Here is a 15596-nt window from a genome sequence, read left to right as displayed (position 1 = left end):
AAAGGCTTAGGTAGTCTATATTCTGCACTCTTATTTATTTTTACTATCTACTTGGTTTGCAGCTATATCATTTTTGTTTTGAAAAAAAAATGAAAGACTAACGTTAAAAACAACACTTTCAGCGCTCTAGTTAACAAACCGTAATTTCTGATCTGTTGCTGCCACCTACCAACTATCCAAGGCAAGGCAGTTCCCATGGGTAGGGTTACTCTTTCAGTCTTCAGGAAGCCAGTGCCACCTAAATGTCTCTCATTTCAGTGATACACTTTGAAAATACTTTTAGGTGCATGCTAAACCCCTAAATGACACGCAGTTTAGTTGCTGTTAGGACACTTCACTCAACAGATGACTTAAATATGAAAGTATCTTGACCATGAATTACAATTAGATATGGATGTTATAAGAAAAGCAAAACTTGGCTGAGCAAGGTGAGTCACACCTGAAATCCTAACACTTTGGGAGGCCGAGGCAGGTGGATCATGAGGTCAAGAGTTTGAGACCAGCCTGGCCAACATAGTGAAACCCTGTCTCTACTAAAATATACAAAAAGTAGCCAGGTATGGTGGCAGGCGCCTATAATCCTAGCTACTCGGGAGGCTGAGGCAGGAAAATCACTTGAACCCAGGAGGCAGAGGTTGCAGTGAGTCGAGATCATGCCATTGCAGCCTCCAGTCTGGGAAACAAGAGCAAAACTCTGTCTCAAAAATTTGTCTGGTAAATGTTGGTTGAAATCCTACAATACAAGACTTTATGTTCACAGCATATGCATCTACTACATCCTTTAAAATTAGCTTTTCTTAAAGACTGTGTGTCTCAGAGATCTCTTGTTAAGTAAATAAGATGGTTTTTACCTGGACATAGAAAGCTTTTTGCAGTATAAAAATATTTCACCTAGAATTATTTACTTTTCATCCTTATTTATAAAATCTGATATTTGTCTGGGAACGGTGGTTCACACCTGTAATCTCAGTGCTTTGGGAGACTAAGGCGGGAGGATCACTTGAAGTCAACCTGGGCAACTCATCTCTGCAAATAAAATAATAATTTTAAAATTTAAAAATTAAAATCTTATCTTTAAAAGGTTGATAATAATGATGAATGCAGTACAGTGTCAATAATTCAGCACTTAAAAACATTTTGCTAATTGACTATATGTGATTTCGAGTCCATGAATAGTACATTAAATTATACTTGCAGTGGCGTTTTATGATTATTATGACACTTTTATATACCAATTCCCATTTGATATTTACAGGTACAGAACCAAGTAGGACAGGTACTATACTTTAAAGACAGAGAAATAGTCTTAGAACTTTTAAGGGATTGAACCCCATCTAGAATCCAGCCTTTTATGGTAAAATTCAGTGTTCTTTCTACTCTGTCACACTGCCTTCAACAGTCTTTCCTTCACTCATCCAACAGATGTTTACCGAATACCTAATGTTTGCCATGTGTAGGTATTGGGGAGAAGGTGATGTTTAATTTAGTAACGGGGGCTAGGCACAATGACTCAGGCCTGTAATCCCAGCACTTTGGGGGCCTGAGGCAGGAGGATTGCTTGAGCCCAGGAGTTAGAGACCAGTCTGGGCAACATGGCAAACCCTTCTCTAAAAAAATACAAAAATTAGCCAGATATGGTGGTTTGGCTGTAGTCCCAGCTACTCGGGAGGCTGCATCTGTAGTCCCAGCTACTCGGGAGGCTGAGGTGGGAGAATTGCTTGAGCCAGGGAGGTAAGCCATTATCATGCCACTGTACTCCAGCCTGGGCAATAGAATGAGACCCTGTCTCAAAAATGAATAAATAAATAAATTTTAAGACTTTAGAGATGGGATTACATTAGAGCTTAGAGAGGTTGTCTGGGAAGGTCTCTGGGGAAGTGATCGCTGAAGAATGGATAAGAAGAAACCAAGAAGCAAGGTGGGAGAGCTTAATCCACGCAGAGGAAGTAGCATGTAGAAAGCTCGAGTTTTCCAAGTAGCAGAAACTGAAAGAAGCCCAGTGTGGCTGCTGCATCATAAAATCTGAGACGGTGGCATTAAATATGGCTTTCAGTCAAAGCAAGGAGAAAGGTCATGCCAGACTGTGGAAGCCACGGTGGAGTCCGGTTCCTGTTCCGAGTACAGTGGGAAGCCGGGGAAGAGTGCTCAGCCTCTATGTCCCATGCTGCAAATCAGAAGTTTTCCTGGGGGGAAGTTTCCTGAACTGTTTTCAACAAAATAGTGTTCAAAAAACATCTGAATATTTCCCCAAAAATGACTTCCAGACACCACTAGGTAGTTTGCTAACAATTGTGTAGGCTTGGAAGGGAATAGTTGAATTATACCCTGTGCCTCAGCTTGTAACACAGTGTTACACTGTGGAGACAGTTATCCTCTAAGACCTGACTAGACCCCACTTTTTTGTTCAATCCCCATCAGCCCTTTTTGTCTAGTTGCACGTTATGTTCACTTGGGGAGTGTTCTTCCCTTCTCCAGAAATTTTAATATAATTAATATGGTGTTAGGCCAGCCACCAGCAGTTGTTAAAAAGCTTCTCAGGTAGTTCCACTGTTTAGCCAGGGTTGAGAATTGCTGATCTAAGGGATTGTAATAAATGACTTTTATGTAATACTTTCTCATTTTTGAAGTGATTTTTATCAAGTGTAGCATACTCAGACTAAAATAAGACTAAAACAGTAGCCTGTAAGGCGACTGTTTATTTGGTTTATCACTCAGGCTCCAGAGTCCTGCATCGAGCAGTTTGGTAAAATCTGACTACATCAAAAATGTCAACTTAACAAAACCTGGAAAAGTTCTTTATAAAGGTGACAAAAGGACTTGAGCTACATGACTAAGCTTGCCCTTTTATGGTATATCCATTTTACTACACACCAATTTTAAAATAAATATATAATACACTATAATACCAAAGGTACATAGTGGGAGGCTCTGATAATTTTCACTTCTTCCTCATGAAGGAACTTATGAACACTTAGTCATTATAATCAAAGGAATACTTTCTTTTCTCATCCTGTCTTGATTCTGTTCTCCAAGACTACTGACCGTCGTCCATGCATCAATGTACTCTTGTATCACACCAGACAGCATCAGTATATATCTCGCATCAGAATCCTAATTCTACATGCCAGATGTTCTTAATCTGTACATTTGGAACAACCCGAAATTCATTTTAAGTGTCAAGTCTCTATCACCAATAGAGGCGGTACCCACAGTTACACAGAGGAAAACACTGGCTGCCTGCTTTCTTGTTCAACCTGTGTCTGGGTTTGATATGTTTAGCTTAGCCTTGCAGCACTCTCTCTAACCTGCAGGCTCTGACTGGCATCTGTATTCTCTGTAGCTGCAGGCGTTTCCTCTGCCTGCCACATGCCCTGGCCAGCCAGGGCAAAGGGTGGGGAAGGGGTTTATTCTGCTCTATTTGGCAGCAGAGCACCATCAAGCTACATATGGATCACTCATGGTACTCCCTGTGGGATACCATTAAAGACCCTCTGATATTTAATGCTCAGAGCACTATTCTCTAACATTTCTTATGCACTTTCTTGAGCTCTATATTTTGAAATAAATAAATCATATTTCATAGTCATAAACATGTTAGAAGAATAGGAAGAAAATCAATGGCCCATTTTACAGATGAGAAAACCGGGCCACAGAAGTTAAATCAGAGTAATAACTAAGCCATAAAACTATTTAGTGTTTAGAATTAGGATGAATAAAAGCATAATACCCACTGCATGGATCTATATGTAATTTAAAATAGTAATCTTGAGTAAAAATATAAAGAACAAAATTAGGAAACAAATGACAAACTGAAAAAAAACATTTCCAGCATGCAAAACTGAAAGGAATAAAGATCAAGGTTAAGATATTAGGAACATCTTAAAAGCACTGTGCTAATAGAAAAATGGACAGATAACTCATAAAAGCCCAAATACAAATGGTCAACAAATATCTGAAATAAAGTTTATGAGTGAATATGAAATAGAACAATGATGTGGTGGACATGTGTTGCTTTTATCCACGCATTATTCCTTCTCCCCAACTTTTGATAGAAAACTTATTTCTCCCACACTCCAACCATGTGGTTGTGGGAGAGCTGATGATACTTGTAATATACATTTTTTCTTTTGCTGGCACAGTATCCGCTCTTTTTTTGTCGTTTACAAACCCTCTTTCTCCCCTATTAGTCCTTGTGATTTTAGGGGAACTAATGCCTTCCCTTACCCTTGTGCAGGGGTGGCATATAACCCAATCCTAACTCATCAGATTTTTTCATCCCTCTGCTACAATGAGTGGTAGGGATGGACACAATTTGGAAGCCAGGCCAACCAAAGTCTTCCTCAGAACCTTTGTTGGACCCATTAGAAATGAGGTATTCCCTTTGAGACCTATGAGACTGCTGAATCATTTAACCCTGGAGCTATCAGGAATCATTTTGCCAACAGGCAGAGAGAAAGTCTGCCTCAGAATGAAATCAACAAAGAGGAGAGCAGGACAAAAGATAAAAAGCAAGTCCTGATGATATTGTTTGATCCCCTGTTCCTGAAAGAAGAACCCTCAACTAAACTTTTCAGTTGCATAAGCCAATATATTCACTTTTCTTTTTTTTTCTTTTTTCTTTTTTCTTTTTTTTTTTTTTGTTGCTTAAGCCAGCTTAAATTGGGTTTCTATCATGGCACTTAAATGAGCTCTGATTAATGTAGGATTGAATCAGAGACAACAAAGATGTCTCATTCCTCTAGACCTCCTTAGCTAAGATGATGTAAGCCTAGATCTGCTTGCAACCATGTCTCCCTCCTTAGAAAAAAGTGTCTGCAATAGAAGAGGAATGAGGGACAGCCCTTTCTGTGAAATCATTTGAGTTCTTGAATCAATCAACCTTGAGGCCAGCACCCAGACACATGAGGCAATAAATCTCATTATTTGCTTAAGCTGGTCTCTAACAAGTCTCTCTCACTGTAACAATGTCATCAGCTCATTGTATAGAGTTCCAACACGATTATATCTTATTTGTATTTGTCCCAATATAAATGAGATATCAATTTTCCTAACATTAAAAATAGTAATACCCAGTATTATTGATGAAATGCTAAAACAGACTGTCACACACTGCTGGTATTTGGATACAAACATTTTGTAAAACAATCTGACTATAGACCTCAAAAGCCTTAAAAATTACATACATTTGAGGGAGGGATGAATAGGTGCGGTGCAGGGGATTTTTTGGGCAGAAGAGCTATTCTGTATGATACTATAATGGTGAATACATGACATTACACATAGTCAAAACCCATAGAGCCACAATACAAAGAGTGAACCCTAATGTAAACTATGGACTTCAGTTAATCATGTGTCAATACTCATTAATCTATTGTAACTACAAATGTATCACACTAATCCAAAATGTTAATAATAAGTTAAAATATGGTGGAGGGGGATGTATATGAGAGCTCTCTGTACTTTCTGCTTCATTTTTCTGTTAAGCTAAAACTGCTCTAAGGCATAAAACACACTAATTTAAAAAGGAGAAAAAGAAAGAGACGAAAGAAACAAAGAAGGAAGGAAAGATAGAAAGATAGATTACACACACTTCACCTGGCAGTTCTTTTTTTCTTTTCTTTTTTTTTGTTTTTTGTTTTTTGTTTTTTGTTTTTTTTTGTTTTTTGAGACAGAGTCTCCCTCTGTCGCCCAAGCTGGAGTGCAATGGCGCAGTCTCGGCTCACTGCAAACTCAGCCTCCTGGGTTCAAGTGATTCTACTACCTCAGCCTCCTGAGCAGCTGGCCTGCTTTGGCCTCCCAAAGTGCTGGGATTACAGGCGTGAGCCACCGCGCCTGGCCCCTGGCAGTTCTTAAGTTATAAATAACTCCCCAGAGGAAGAAAATAGGCAAGAAAGAAAAGATATAAATAAAAACAACTGTCATTACAAAGTAGTTTATTACAATAAAAAAAAAATTGGAAGTATTCAAATATCCATCAACTTAAATAAAATTAAATAAATGCTGATTCATGTGCAGTCTTGGAGGATGGTAATGTTGATCAAGGGTTCTTCCCTACAGACAAGGACTGAGCTTCAGGGGTTCAAATGCAGCTCTCTCACAGGGCTATTGACGGATTCTTTGGAGACTCCATGGGGTCCTCTGACCACATAGCTCCCTGTTGTGGTAAGCACTACGGGGGCAACTAGTGGTACTTCCCTCAGCTGCTAACTGCTGGCATTCCCTTGCCCTGGCAGGCCACCCTCTTTGGTGGATTATTTCCAAGAAGACTTAGCCCAAGTACCTTGAATTCCTTAAAAACCTTCAAGAGTCTCCTAGGACCTACAAAGTCCAAATTTTTTGGCATGATATTCAAGACATTTTATTAAGTGCTTGAGTTGACCGTTCCAGCCTCATCTCCCATTCATAGGAGACTATCTTTAGTTTTTTGAAAATACCAGGTACTTCCCTCTATCATTATTCGAAAAACAGAAAATGGTTCCCTGTGAAGGGGCTGAGGCATGAATGGTCAATTCAAACTACAGTCTTAAATACTATTCCTCACATGGACCAAATAGGAAATGAGTTAAAATGTGGCGTGATTTTGTACAATTGGTGGAGTATTTAAAAAGGAGGATCTAGGGTGGGTGTGGTGACCCGTCCCTATAATCCCAGAACTTTGGGAAACCAAGGCAGGAGGATCTCTCAAGCCCAGGAGTAGAAGACCAGCCTGGACAACATAGGGAACCCTATCTCTAAAAAAAAAAAAATTTTTTTAATTAGCTAGGTGTGGTGGGGCACAGTTGTGGTCCCAGCTACTTGGAAGGCTGAGATTAGAGGATCACTTGGGCTGCAGAGCTTGAGGCTTCAGTGCACCATGATCATGCCACTGCACTTCGGCCGGGGCAAAAAAACAAAACCTTGTTTCAAAAAAAAAAAAAAAAAAAAAAAAAAGGAAGTATATATTTTAACGTAGAACTAGAAACATTCTACGACTGGCATAGGAGTTCTAACATTGACCCTATAAAGTGGAAAGCAAAGAGTAGTTTTTGGCTATACAGTGAACTAAATCTGTAAAGTCATAACACATAAATGTTCATTTATTATTTTTTACAATTTTGGAATAAATTCACAGACAAACTACAGAAGACTAAATTGTGATTACAGAAAAGAGTATGTGATACACCTGGAAGACTTAAAAGTAAAGTTGCAGCTGACAAGTAAAAGAGAAGAAGAGGGAAATGCAAATTAAAACCACAAGGAGATACCACCTCACACCTGTTAGAATGGCTATGATGAAAAAGATAAACGACAGTGTTGGCGAGGATGTGGAGAAAAGAGAACACTGCACATTGTTGGTGGGAGTGTACGTTAGTATAACCATTATGGAAAACTGTATGTAGGTTTCTCAAACAATTAAAAATAGAACTGCCATATGATCCAGCAATTCCTGGATACATATCCTAAGGATATAATATCAATGTGTTAAGGAGATATCTGCATTCCCATGTTCATTGTAACATTTTCACAATAGTCAAGATATGGAGCTAAAAACAAAAAAAATAAAAGATATGGACCTGAATGTCCATCGTGGATGAACGGATAAAAAAATTTTGCTTTACCTACATAATGGGATACTGTTAATCTTAACAAAGAAGGAAATCCTGTGATTCGTGACAACATGGATGCATCTGAAGACATCGTGTTATGCAAAATAAGCCAGGCACAGAAAGACAAATATCGCATGATCTCACCCATATGTGGAATCTAAAAACACTGATCTCATAGAAGCAGAGAGTAGAGTGGTGGGGACCAGGGGCTGGGGGTGGGAGTGGAGACTGGGGATATGTTGGTCAGAGGACAAGAAATTTTAGTTAGACAGAAGAAATGAGTTCAAAAGATCTACGGTATAGCATGCTGACTAAAGTTAGTAACAACGTGGTGTATACTTGGAAAATTGCTAAGAGAGTAGATTCTAAGTGTTCTCGCCACACAAAAGTAAGTATCTGAGGTAATGCATATGTCAATTAGCTTGATTTAGTCATTCTGCAACATATACATGTTTCAAAACATATTGTACACCATAAATGTATACAATTTTTATTTGCCAATTAAAAATTAAATGAGAAACAGTTAAAAAAAAAAAAAAAAAAAAGAACAACAGGTGAAAGGAACTATCCAAGCACAAACATCCTCAACTCTTGGTTGATGGAACACTAAATAGAGGTTCTAAGATGTTGTCTGCAATCAGCTGGGCACAGTGGCTCATACCCGTAATCTCAGTGCTTTTGGAGGCTGAGATGGGAGGATCTGTTGAGCCCAGAAGTTTGAGACCAAGCCTGGGCAACACAGCAAGACCTCATCTCTACAAAAATTTTAAGAAGTAACCTGGTGCATTGGTGCATTGGTGCATGCCTGTAGTTCCAGCTACTCGGAAGGCTGAGGCAGAAGGATCACTGGAGCCCGGGAGGTTGAGGCTGCAGTGAGCTATGATCACATCACTGCACTCCAGCCTGGTGACAGAGTGAGACCCTGTCTTTAAAAAAAAAAAAAAAAAAAAAAAAAAAACGACGTTTTCTGAAATCAGAGAGGACCAGCGCAGTAGCAGAGGTTTGTGACCAAATTATGTTGGGAGAAGGGAGGCTGGGCAAGCAAGCTAAATTTGCATCAATCTTGGTATCTAAATCAAGTAACAACACATTTGGAGATATCAAGCTAATCACAAAAAGAACTAAAAGCAGAAACTGTTCAAAGAAGTTGCCTCAGGAGAACAAGTTAAAGGACACTATAGAAAGCAATCAGTCAAATCCAGAATGTAGGACATTCCATGGGACAACTGCCCTCATTTCTCTAATGAATCAATGGCAGGGAGAGGAAATGAGTTATAGAAAAAAAGGACATTCAGGAGACAATGAAACAATCAAATTCAACGTGGGTCCTTCATTGGGGGATCCTTTATTAGAACTTTGAGACAATCAGAAAAATTTAATTATGAACTGGATATAAGATGGTGTTAAGAAATTGTGGCCATGTGCGGTGGCTCACGCCTATAATCCCAGCACTTTGGGAGGCTGAGGCGGGTGGATCACCTAAGGTCAGGAGTTCAAGACCAGCCTGGCCAACATGGCAAAAACCCCAATTCTACTAAAAATAATTTTTTAAAAAAATTAGCCAGGCATGGTAGTGCGCACCTATAATACCGGCTACTCAGGAGGCTGAGGCAGGAGAATCGCTCGAACCTGGGCAGTGGAGGTTGCAGTGAGCTGAGATTGCACCACTGCACTCCAGCCTGGGTGACAGGGGGAGACTCCACCTCAAAAAAAAAAAGAAAGACGGAAGGAAGGAAGGGAGGGAGGAAGGGAGTGAGCGAAAGAAAGGAGGGAGGGGGAGGAAGGAAGGAGAAGAAAGAAAGAAAGAAAGAGAGAGAGAAGGAAGGAAGGAAGGAGAAAGAAGGAAGGAAGGAAAGAGAAAGAAGGAAGGAAGAAAGGAGAAAGAGAGAAAGAGAGAGAGGGAGAGAGAAAGAGAGAGACAGAAAGAGAAAGAGAGAAAGAGAAAGAAGAAAAGAAATTGTTAATTCATTAGGTATAATAATGGCATGGTGGTTAGAGTTAAAAATATCTTTTGCAGTTATGGATATACTGAAGTATTTCTAGCTAAAATAACATGACGTCTCACATTTGCTTTAAAATACTCCAACACCACCCCTTCCTCCCCCAAAATAAAGAGGGACAGAGAAACAATGCTGGCCAAATGTTGCTAATTGTGGAAGACGGATGATGGATTTCTAGGGTTCACCATACCTTTCCCTCCTTTCATGTGCGCTTGAAAATTTCCAAAATATTATAACAGTGTGAGAATGAAAATTAGAGTTTAAAAATGCAAAACCATACACTGTTGTTGTGTTGTTATTGTTATTTTTTTGCAACCAGGTGCCTCTGAGGAATGGGATAGGATTTGGGGAACAGTGGTGCTGGCAAGATTTTCATAGTTTTCACTTATTCAGTGAATATTTACTGAGTCCTGCAATGCATGAGACACTGTGTAGACACTTTAGGGGAATGAACAGAACAGATCAAAGTCCCTGTCCTCATGGAGCTCACATTCCCATCAGGGGAAAGAGACAACAAACTATAGACATAGTAAGCCAGTTAAAATAAGTTAGAAGTGGTAAGTGCTGTGAGGAAATAAGTGGGTTAAGAGGGAGCAGGAGTGGAGCCAGAGCTGTAGTTTTAAATAGCAAGTGCAGGGAAGAGCTCACTGAAAAAGATGACCTTGGAACAGAGACTTGAAGGAGGTGAAAGACACTATAAACCCCTTTGAATTATTGCTTTTTAATTATGTTCATGGATTACTTTGCTAAAAATAATTGAAAAAGATTCCTTTAAAAATAAAATAGTTTAGGCTGGATGTGGTGGCTCATGTCTGTAATGCTAGCACTTTGAGAGGCTGAGGCAAGAGAATTGCTTGAGGTCAAGAGTTCAAGACCAACCTGGCCAACATAGTAAGACCCCATCCCTATTTTTTAAAAACAGATTTAAAAATAACAACAAAAAAAAATTTTTTTTTGCCTGGCCATGGTGGTTCATACCTGTAATCCTAGCACTTTGGGAGACTGAGGTGGGTGGATCACTTGAGACCAGAAGTTTGAGACCAGCCAGGCCAACGTGATGAAACCCCATTTCCACAAAAAATACAAAAATTAGCTGGGCGTGGTGGCACATGCCTGTAGTCGTAGCTACTTGGGAGGCTGAGGTGGGAGGATTGCTTGAGCCCAGGAGGCAGAGGCTGCAGTGAGCCAAGATGGTGCCACTGCCTTCCAGCCTGGGTGATAGAGCAAGACAATGTCTCAAGAAAACAAAAAACCCACACACACAGTTGGGCTGGGCATGGTGGCTCACGCCTGTAATCCCAGCCCTTTCGGAGGCCGAGGTGGGTAGATCACCTGAGGTTAGGAGTTCGAGACCAGCCTGGCCAATATGGTGAAATCTCGTCTCTACTAAAAATACAAAAAATTAGCTGGGCGTGGTGGCATACACCTCTAATCCAAGCTATGTGGGAGGCTGAGGCAGGAGAATCATTTGAACCTGGGAGGTGAAGGTTGCAGTGAGCCAAGATCGTGCCACAGCACTCCAGCCTGGGCAACAGAGTAAGACTCTGTCTCAAAAAAAAGCAAATTTTTTTTTCTCCCCACCATGTCTCCTTCTCTGCCTACCAAAATCTTCCTTTCTTTTTCAAGCCAACCATGAGTGATCCTGCCTTCATGAGGTCTTTCTCATCCACGGCCAGAATTAACCACTTTCTTTGTGGTTTTTGCACATCGCCAGTATCTCTAACATGTACTTCATTCTCCTATGTAGGACAGCTCTTCATAGCTTTACTAAGCATTTTACTTTTCATTATTTTATTTACACTTCACAATGATATTGAGTGGTTTTTTTCTTTTTCTTTTTTTTTTTTTTTTTGTGACGGAGTCCCTCTGTCGCCCAGGCTGGAGTGCAGTGGAGCCATCTCAGCTCACTGCAAGCTCCGCCTCCCAGGTTCCCGCCATTCTCCTGCCTCAGCCTCCTGAGTAGCTGGGACTACGGGTGCCCACCAACACACCCAGCTAATTTTTTTGTATTTTTGGTAGAGACGGGGTTTCACCACGTTAGCCAGGATGGTCTCCATCTCCTGACCTCGTGATCCGCCCGCCTCGGCCTCCCAAAGTGCTGGGATTACAGGGGTGAGCCACCGCACCTAGCAGAGTGGTTTTTGTTTAATATCATTGTTATTCCCACTTGACAGATGAGAAAACTAAGTCTCTGAAAGAGGAAGTGACCTGTACCCAGACACAGAAACAGCACCTGAATTCTAGGCCACATCCTCTGAATCAAACGTTATTATTTCTCTCTGCCTCACTACCTCTTTATCTTTAGTTGTTTCCAAGAGTCTTGTTTTAATGTTAAAATTAGATTTGAGTCAAAGTACTGTCTGCATACGATATTAATTTCGGTAGTTGAGAAAATCTTAGAAGGAAAAGCAAGTCTCCCACCTAATCAATCCGCAGTCACATTTCGCAGAGACAATATTCTTTTCATAATTTCTATTTTTAGTTCTTCCGGGCGGTTGTCTGTGTAACTCTAGAGAATATGCTTACACCTTTACATATTGATTTTTATCACCCTTAGATATTATCTGCTGACTTCCTCCTGTGAAGGGGGAGGACTTACCTCATTTGCATTGCCCTAATGTCTTAGGTTAGGTTCCCTGGGAAACTGACTCTCAGGCAGAGACTTACATGTAGGAGGCACACAACTCTGGAGCAGTGAAGGCAGCAGAACTGAGCTGCAGGAGGAGTTGACCTGCTATGCAATTGACAACAGAAGCCTCAGCCCAACCAGCAGGAGCTCAGAGCTCCCTTCAGGGTTGTCTACTCTGAACCCCACCAACAGTGGGTCACTGGATGCAGGCTGTGGGACATAAACTTAGAAAGCCAACTCTCTTTGGCTGAGGACAATTCTAAAAGAACTCGAGGTAGGTTGTCAAGCAGCCAGTACTTCTGGCAGCTGGAGAATGAACATCATGGTCCTAAAGTGAGCATCTGAGCAGAGCACCATGGCATGCATCACTGTACACCCTCTATGTCACTGGAACCCACCTGCGTTTATAGTAAGTTCACCTTATTAGAGATTAGCTCCCCTGGATTTCTGGTTTGTTCCTTCATTAGGAGAACCTTACAAGAATGTCAGGGGGCCAAGTTACAGTCTTTCCCTCTGCAGCTGCTCTCAAAGTCACATCTCCATTTCCCTCCTCCACTATCAATTCTAGATTCCCCTCACCCTCAGCTAGCACCTCTGCTGCTCCAGATGGCTTAACTGGTGGATGACTCCATTCCCCATCCCTGGTAAATGTTAGCTTCTTGTCACCCAAACCTGTTCCAAGGCTGATTATAGGATAATAGAGGTTGGCTACATTGTTGACTTACCATCACCACTGGGCAGGGGAGAAAGAAGAGATGTTCCTATGGATCAGTGAGTGTCAAACATATTCTTCTCTGTCCCACCATGAAGCAGAAATCTCAACTTCTCCTGATTACCAGGATCCATTACTCCTGCTGAAATGTGGTTCCTGTCCCCACTGTTCCCTCTTTCATAACCCACTTGTAAATGAAGGTGCCTAGAAGACAGCTCTATTCTACTGTTCCCCAGCACTGCAAATTCAACATCTTCAAAACTGAACTGACATTTTTTTCTCTTCCTTAAACTGCTTTTCCTTCTTCATCCATCCAGCACCTCTGCTGGAAACCTGGTTCATCTTTGGGTCCTCCAACTCCCTCACCCTCTATAGCTACCTTATAGCTCTGTAAAGTCTCCCTCATGAATGGCTTTTAAATCAGCCTCACTCTCCTTCCCCACAGTTGCTGCCCTTGTCCAGGCACCCCTACTTTATCACATGGACTATTACAAACACTTTCTTCCTCCAGTCTTGCTCGTACTCCTCCCACCAGCACCTCTGAGGTATGAAAATAAGGAGAAACAAAGAGACCTGGAACTGGAAATGTCTCTATCTAGAGGGACATTTAAAATCAAGAGAGTTGGCTGGGGGTGGTAGCTGACGCTTGTAATCCCCGCACTTTGGGAGGCTAAGACGGGTGGATCACTTGACATCAGGAGTTTGAGACCAGCCCGACCAACATGGCACAACCCCGTCTCTACCAAAAATACACAAATTAGCCGGGCATGGTGGCACACACCTGTAGTCCTAGCTACTCAGGAGGCTGAGGCAGGAAAATTGTTTGAACCCAGGAGATGGAGGTTGCAGTGAGCCAAAATCGTACCACGGCACTCCAGCCTGGGCGACAGAGTGAGACTCTGTCTCAATAAATAAATAAATAAATAAATAAATAAATAAATAAATAAATAAACAAATAAAATCACGAGAGTGAGATGTGCTCCAAAAGGGACTTAAAAAAGAGATAAGGGCCTCTGTAAAGGCCATTAAAGAAGAAAAGAGCTCTTTTGTTATTTACCTTCATGAATATAAATATGCTTATGCTGCAACATTTTTTATCATCTTTTTTCCATGTTAGAAAGTATATATTGATTTCCTACTATTTGGAAAATGAGGATTTAGCTTTCTTCCTGTGTTCGCCACCCCAATATACACATGCTTTCCCCTGTCCTCCAACATAGTTATATTACAGATGTACTAAATCAGTATTCAGAGATTGCTTCTTTTCATTTGATAAATACTCCTTTGATCTGCTTTGAAATTTTGAGTTAAGACATAAAATAACCCCCTTTGTCCTTTTGATCATCACAGGCAGGCTCTCGTAGGTGTTGCATTTTGAGAAACATTAGTAGAGTTCCTTCTCTGCCTATTTTAAAAATAGAAAAATCTATTTTAAATAAATCAACAATTATGTCAGCGCTCATTGTATCCAAGGCAACGTCACGGAAACAAAGATGTCTGGTGCAGAATTCCTACCCTCAAAACACCAACATGTAGATGGTAAAATCATCCAAATACATGGAAAACAGGAACAAGTCTCTACAAGTGCTGTCTGACAGATCCCAAGAGTCAGAGGAAGAAGTCCCATGCATGGAGTGGTGCTGGACAGTGTTACAGAGGAAGGGAACAGAGTTGAGGGATTTGATAAGCTGCAAAGGAAGATAGGGCAAAAGGCAAAGACGAAGAGGAAGAGTGGACCAGGCAGAAGAGAATCCTAGAGTACTCTAGGCAGGATTGGCAAAGGCAGGAAGGGAGGAAACACCATTTCATTTTGTTTTGTTTTGAGACGGAGTCTCACACTGTCGCCCAGGCTGGAGTGCAGTGGCGCAATCTTGGCTCACTCCAAACTCCACCTCCTGGGTTCAAGCAATTCTCCTGCCTCAGCCTCCTGAGTAGCTGGGACTCCAGGCATGTGCCACCATGCCCAGCTAACTTTTGTATTTTTTAGTAGAGATGGGGGTTCACAATATTGGCCAGGCTAGTCGTGAACTCCTGACCTCGTGATCTGCCCACCTCGGCCTCCCAAAGTGCTGGGATTACAGGCCTGAGTCACCACGCCCAGCCGGAAACACTGTTTTTGAGGATGCCAAGTAACCCAGTTTCACGGCAAAAGAGGTTCATGGAGTAGAACAGCAGGAGATAAAGGGGCAAGGCAGGGTGAGAGCTGAGTGTGACAGACTTGAATGCCAAGAAGAGGATTCCCAACATTTTCTCATCATCAAAGTTATTAGACAGTGAAGAACACATGGGCAAGCTTTTTTTTATTTTGAGACAGAGTCTCGCTCTGTCACCCAGGCTAGAGTGCAGTGGTGCGATCTTGACTCACTGCAACCTCCGACTCCCAGGTTTAAGCGATTCTCCTGACTCAGCCTCCTGAGTACTGGGATTACAGGTGCCCGCCACCATGCCCTGCTAATTTTTTATTTTTAGTAGAGATGGGGTTTCACCATCTTGGCCAGGCTGGTCTCGAACTCCTGACCTCAAGTGATCTGCCTGCCTCAGCCTCCCAAAGCTCTGGGATTACAGGTGTGAGCCACTGTGTCTGGCTGAGCAAACTTTTTAATAGTTAAAAAGTCATTAATTCAGTGGGAAAAAATGCTGAATTATTAGGTGAACATGTTAAAGAAATA

Source organism: Piliocolobus tephrosceles, chromosome 15, assembly GCF_002776525.5.
Source record: "Piliocolobus tephrosceles isolate RC106 chromosome 15, ASM277652v3, whole genome shotgun sequence".
Classification (NCBI taxonomy): domain Eukaryota; kingdom Metazoa; phylum Chordata; class Mammalia; order Primates; family Cercopithecidae; genus Piliocolobus; species Piliocolobus tephrosceles.
Note: the sequence above shows the minus strand (reverse complement) of the source record.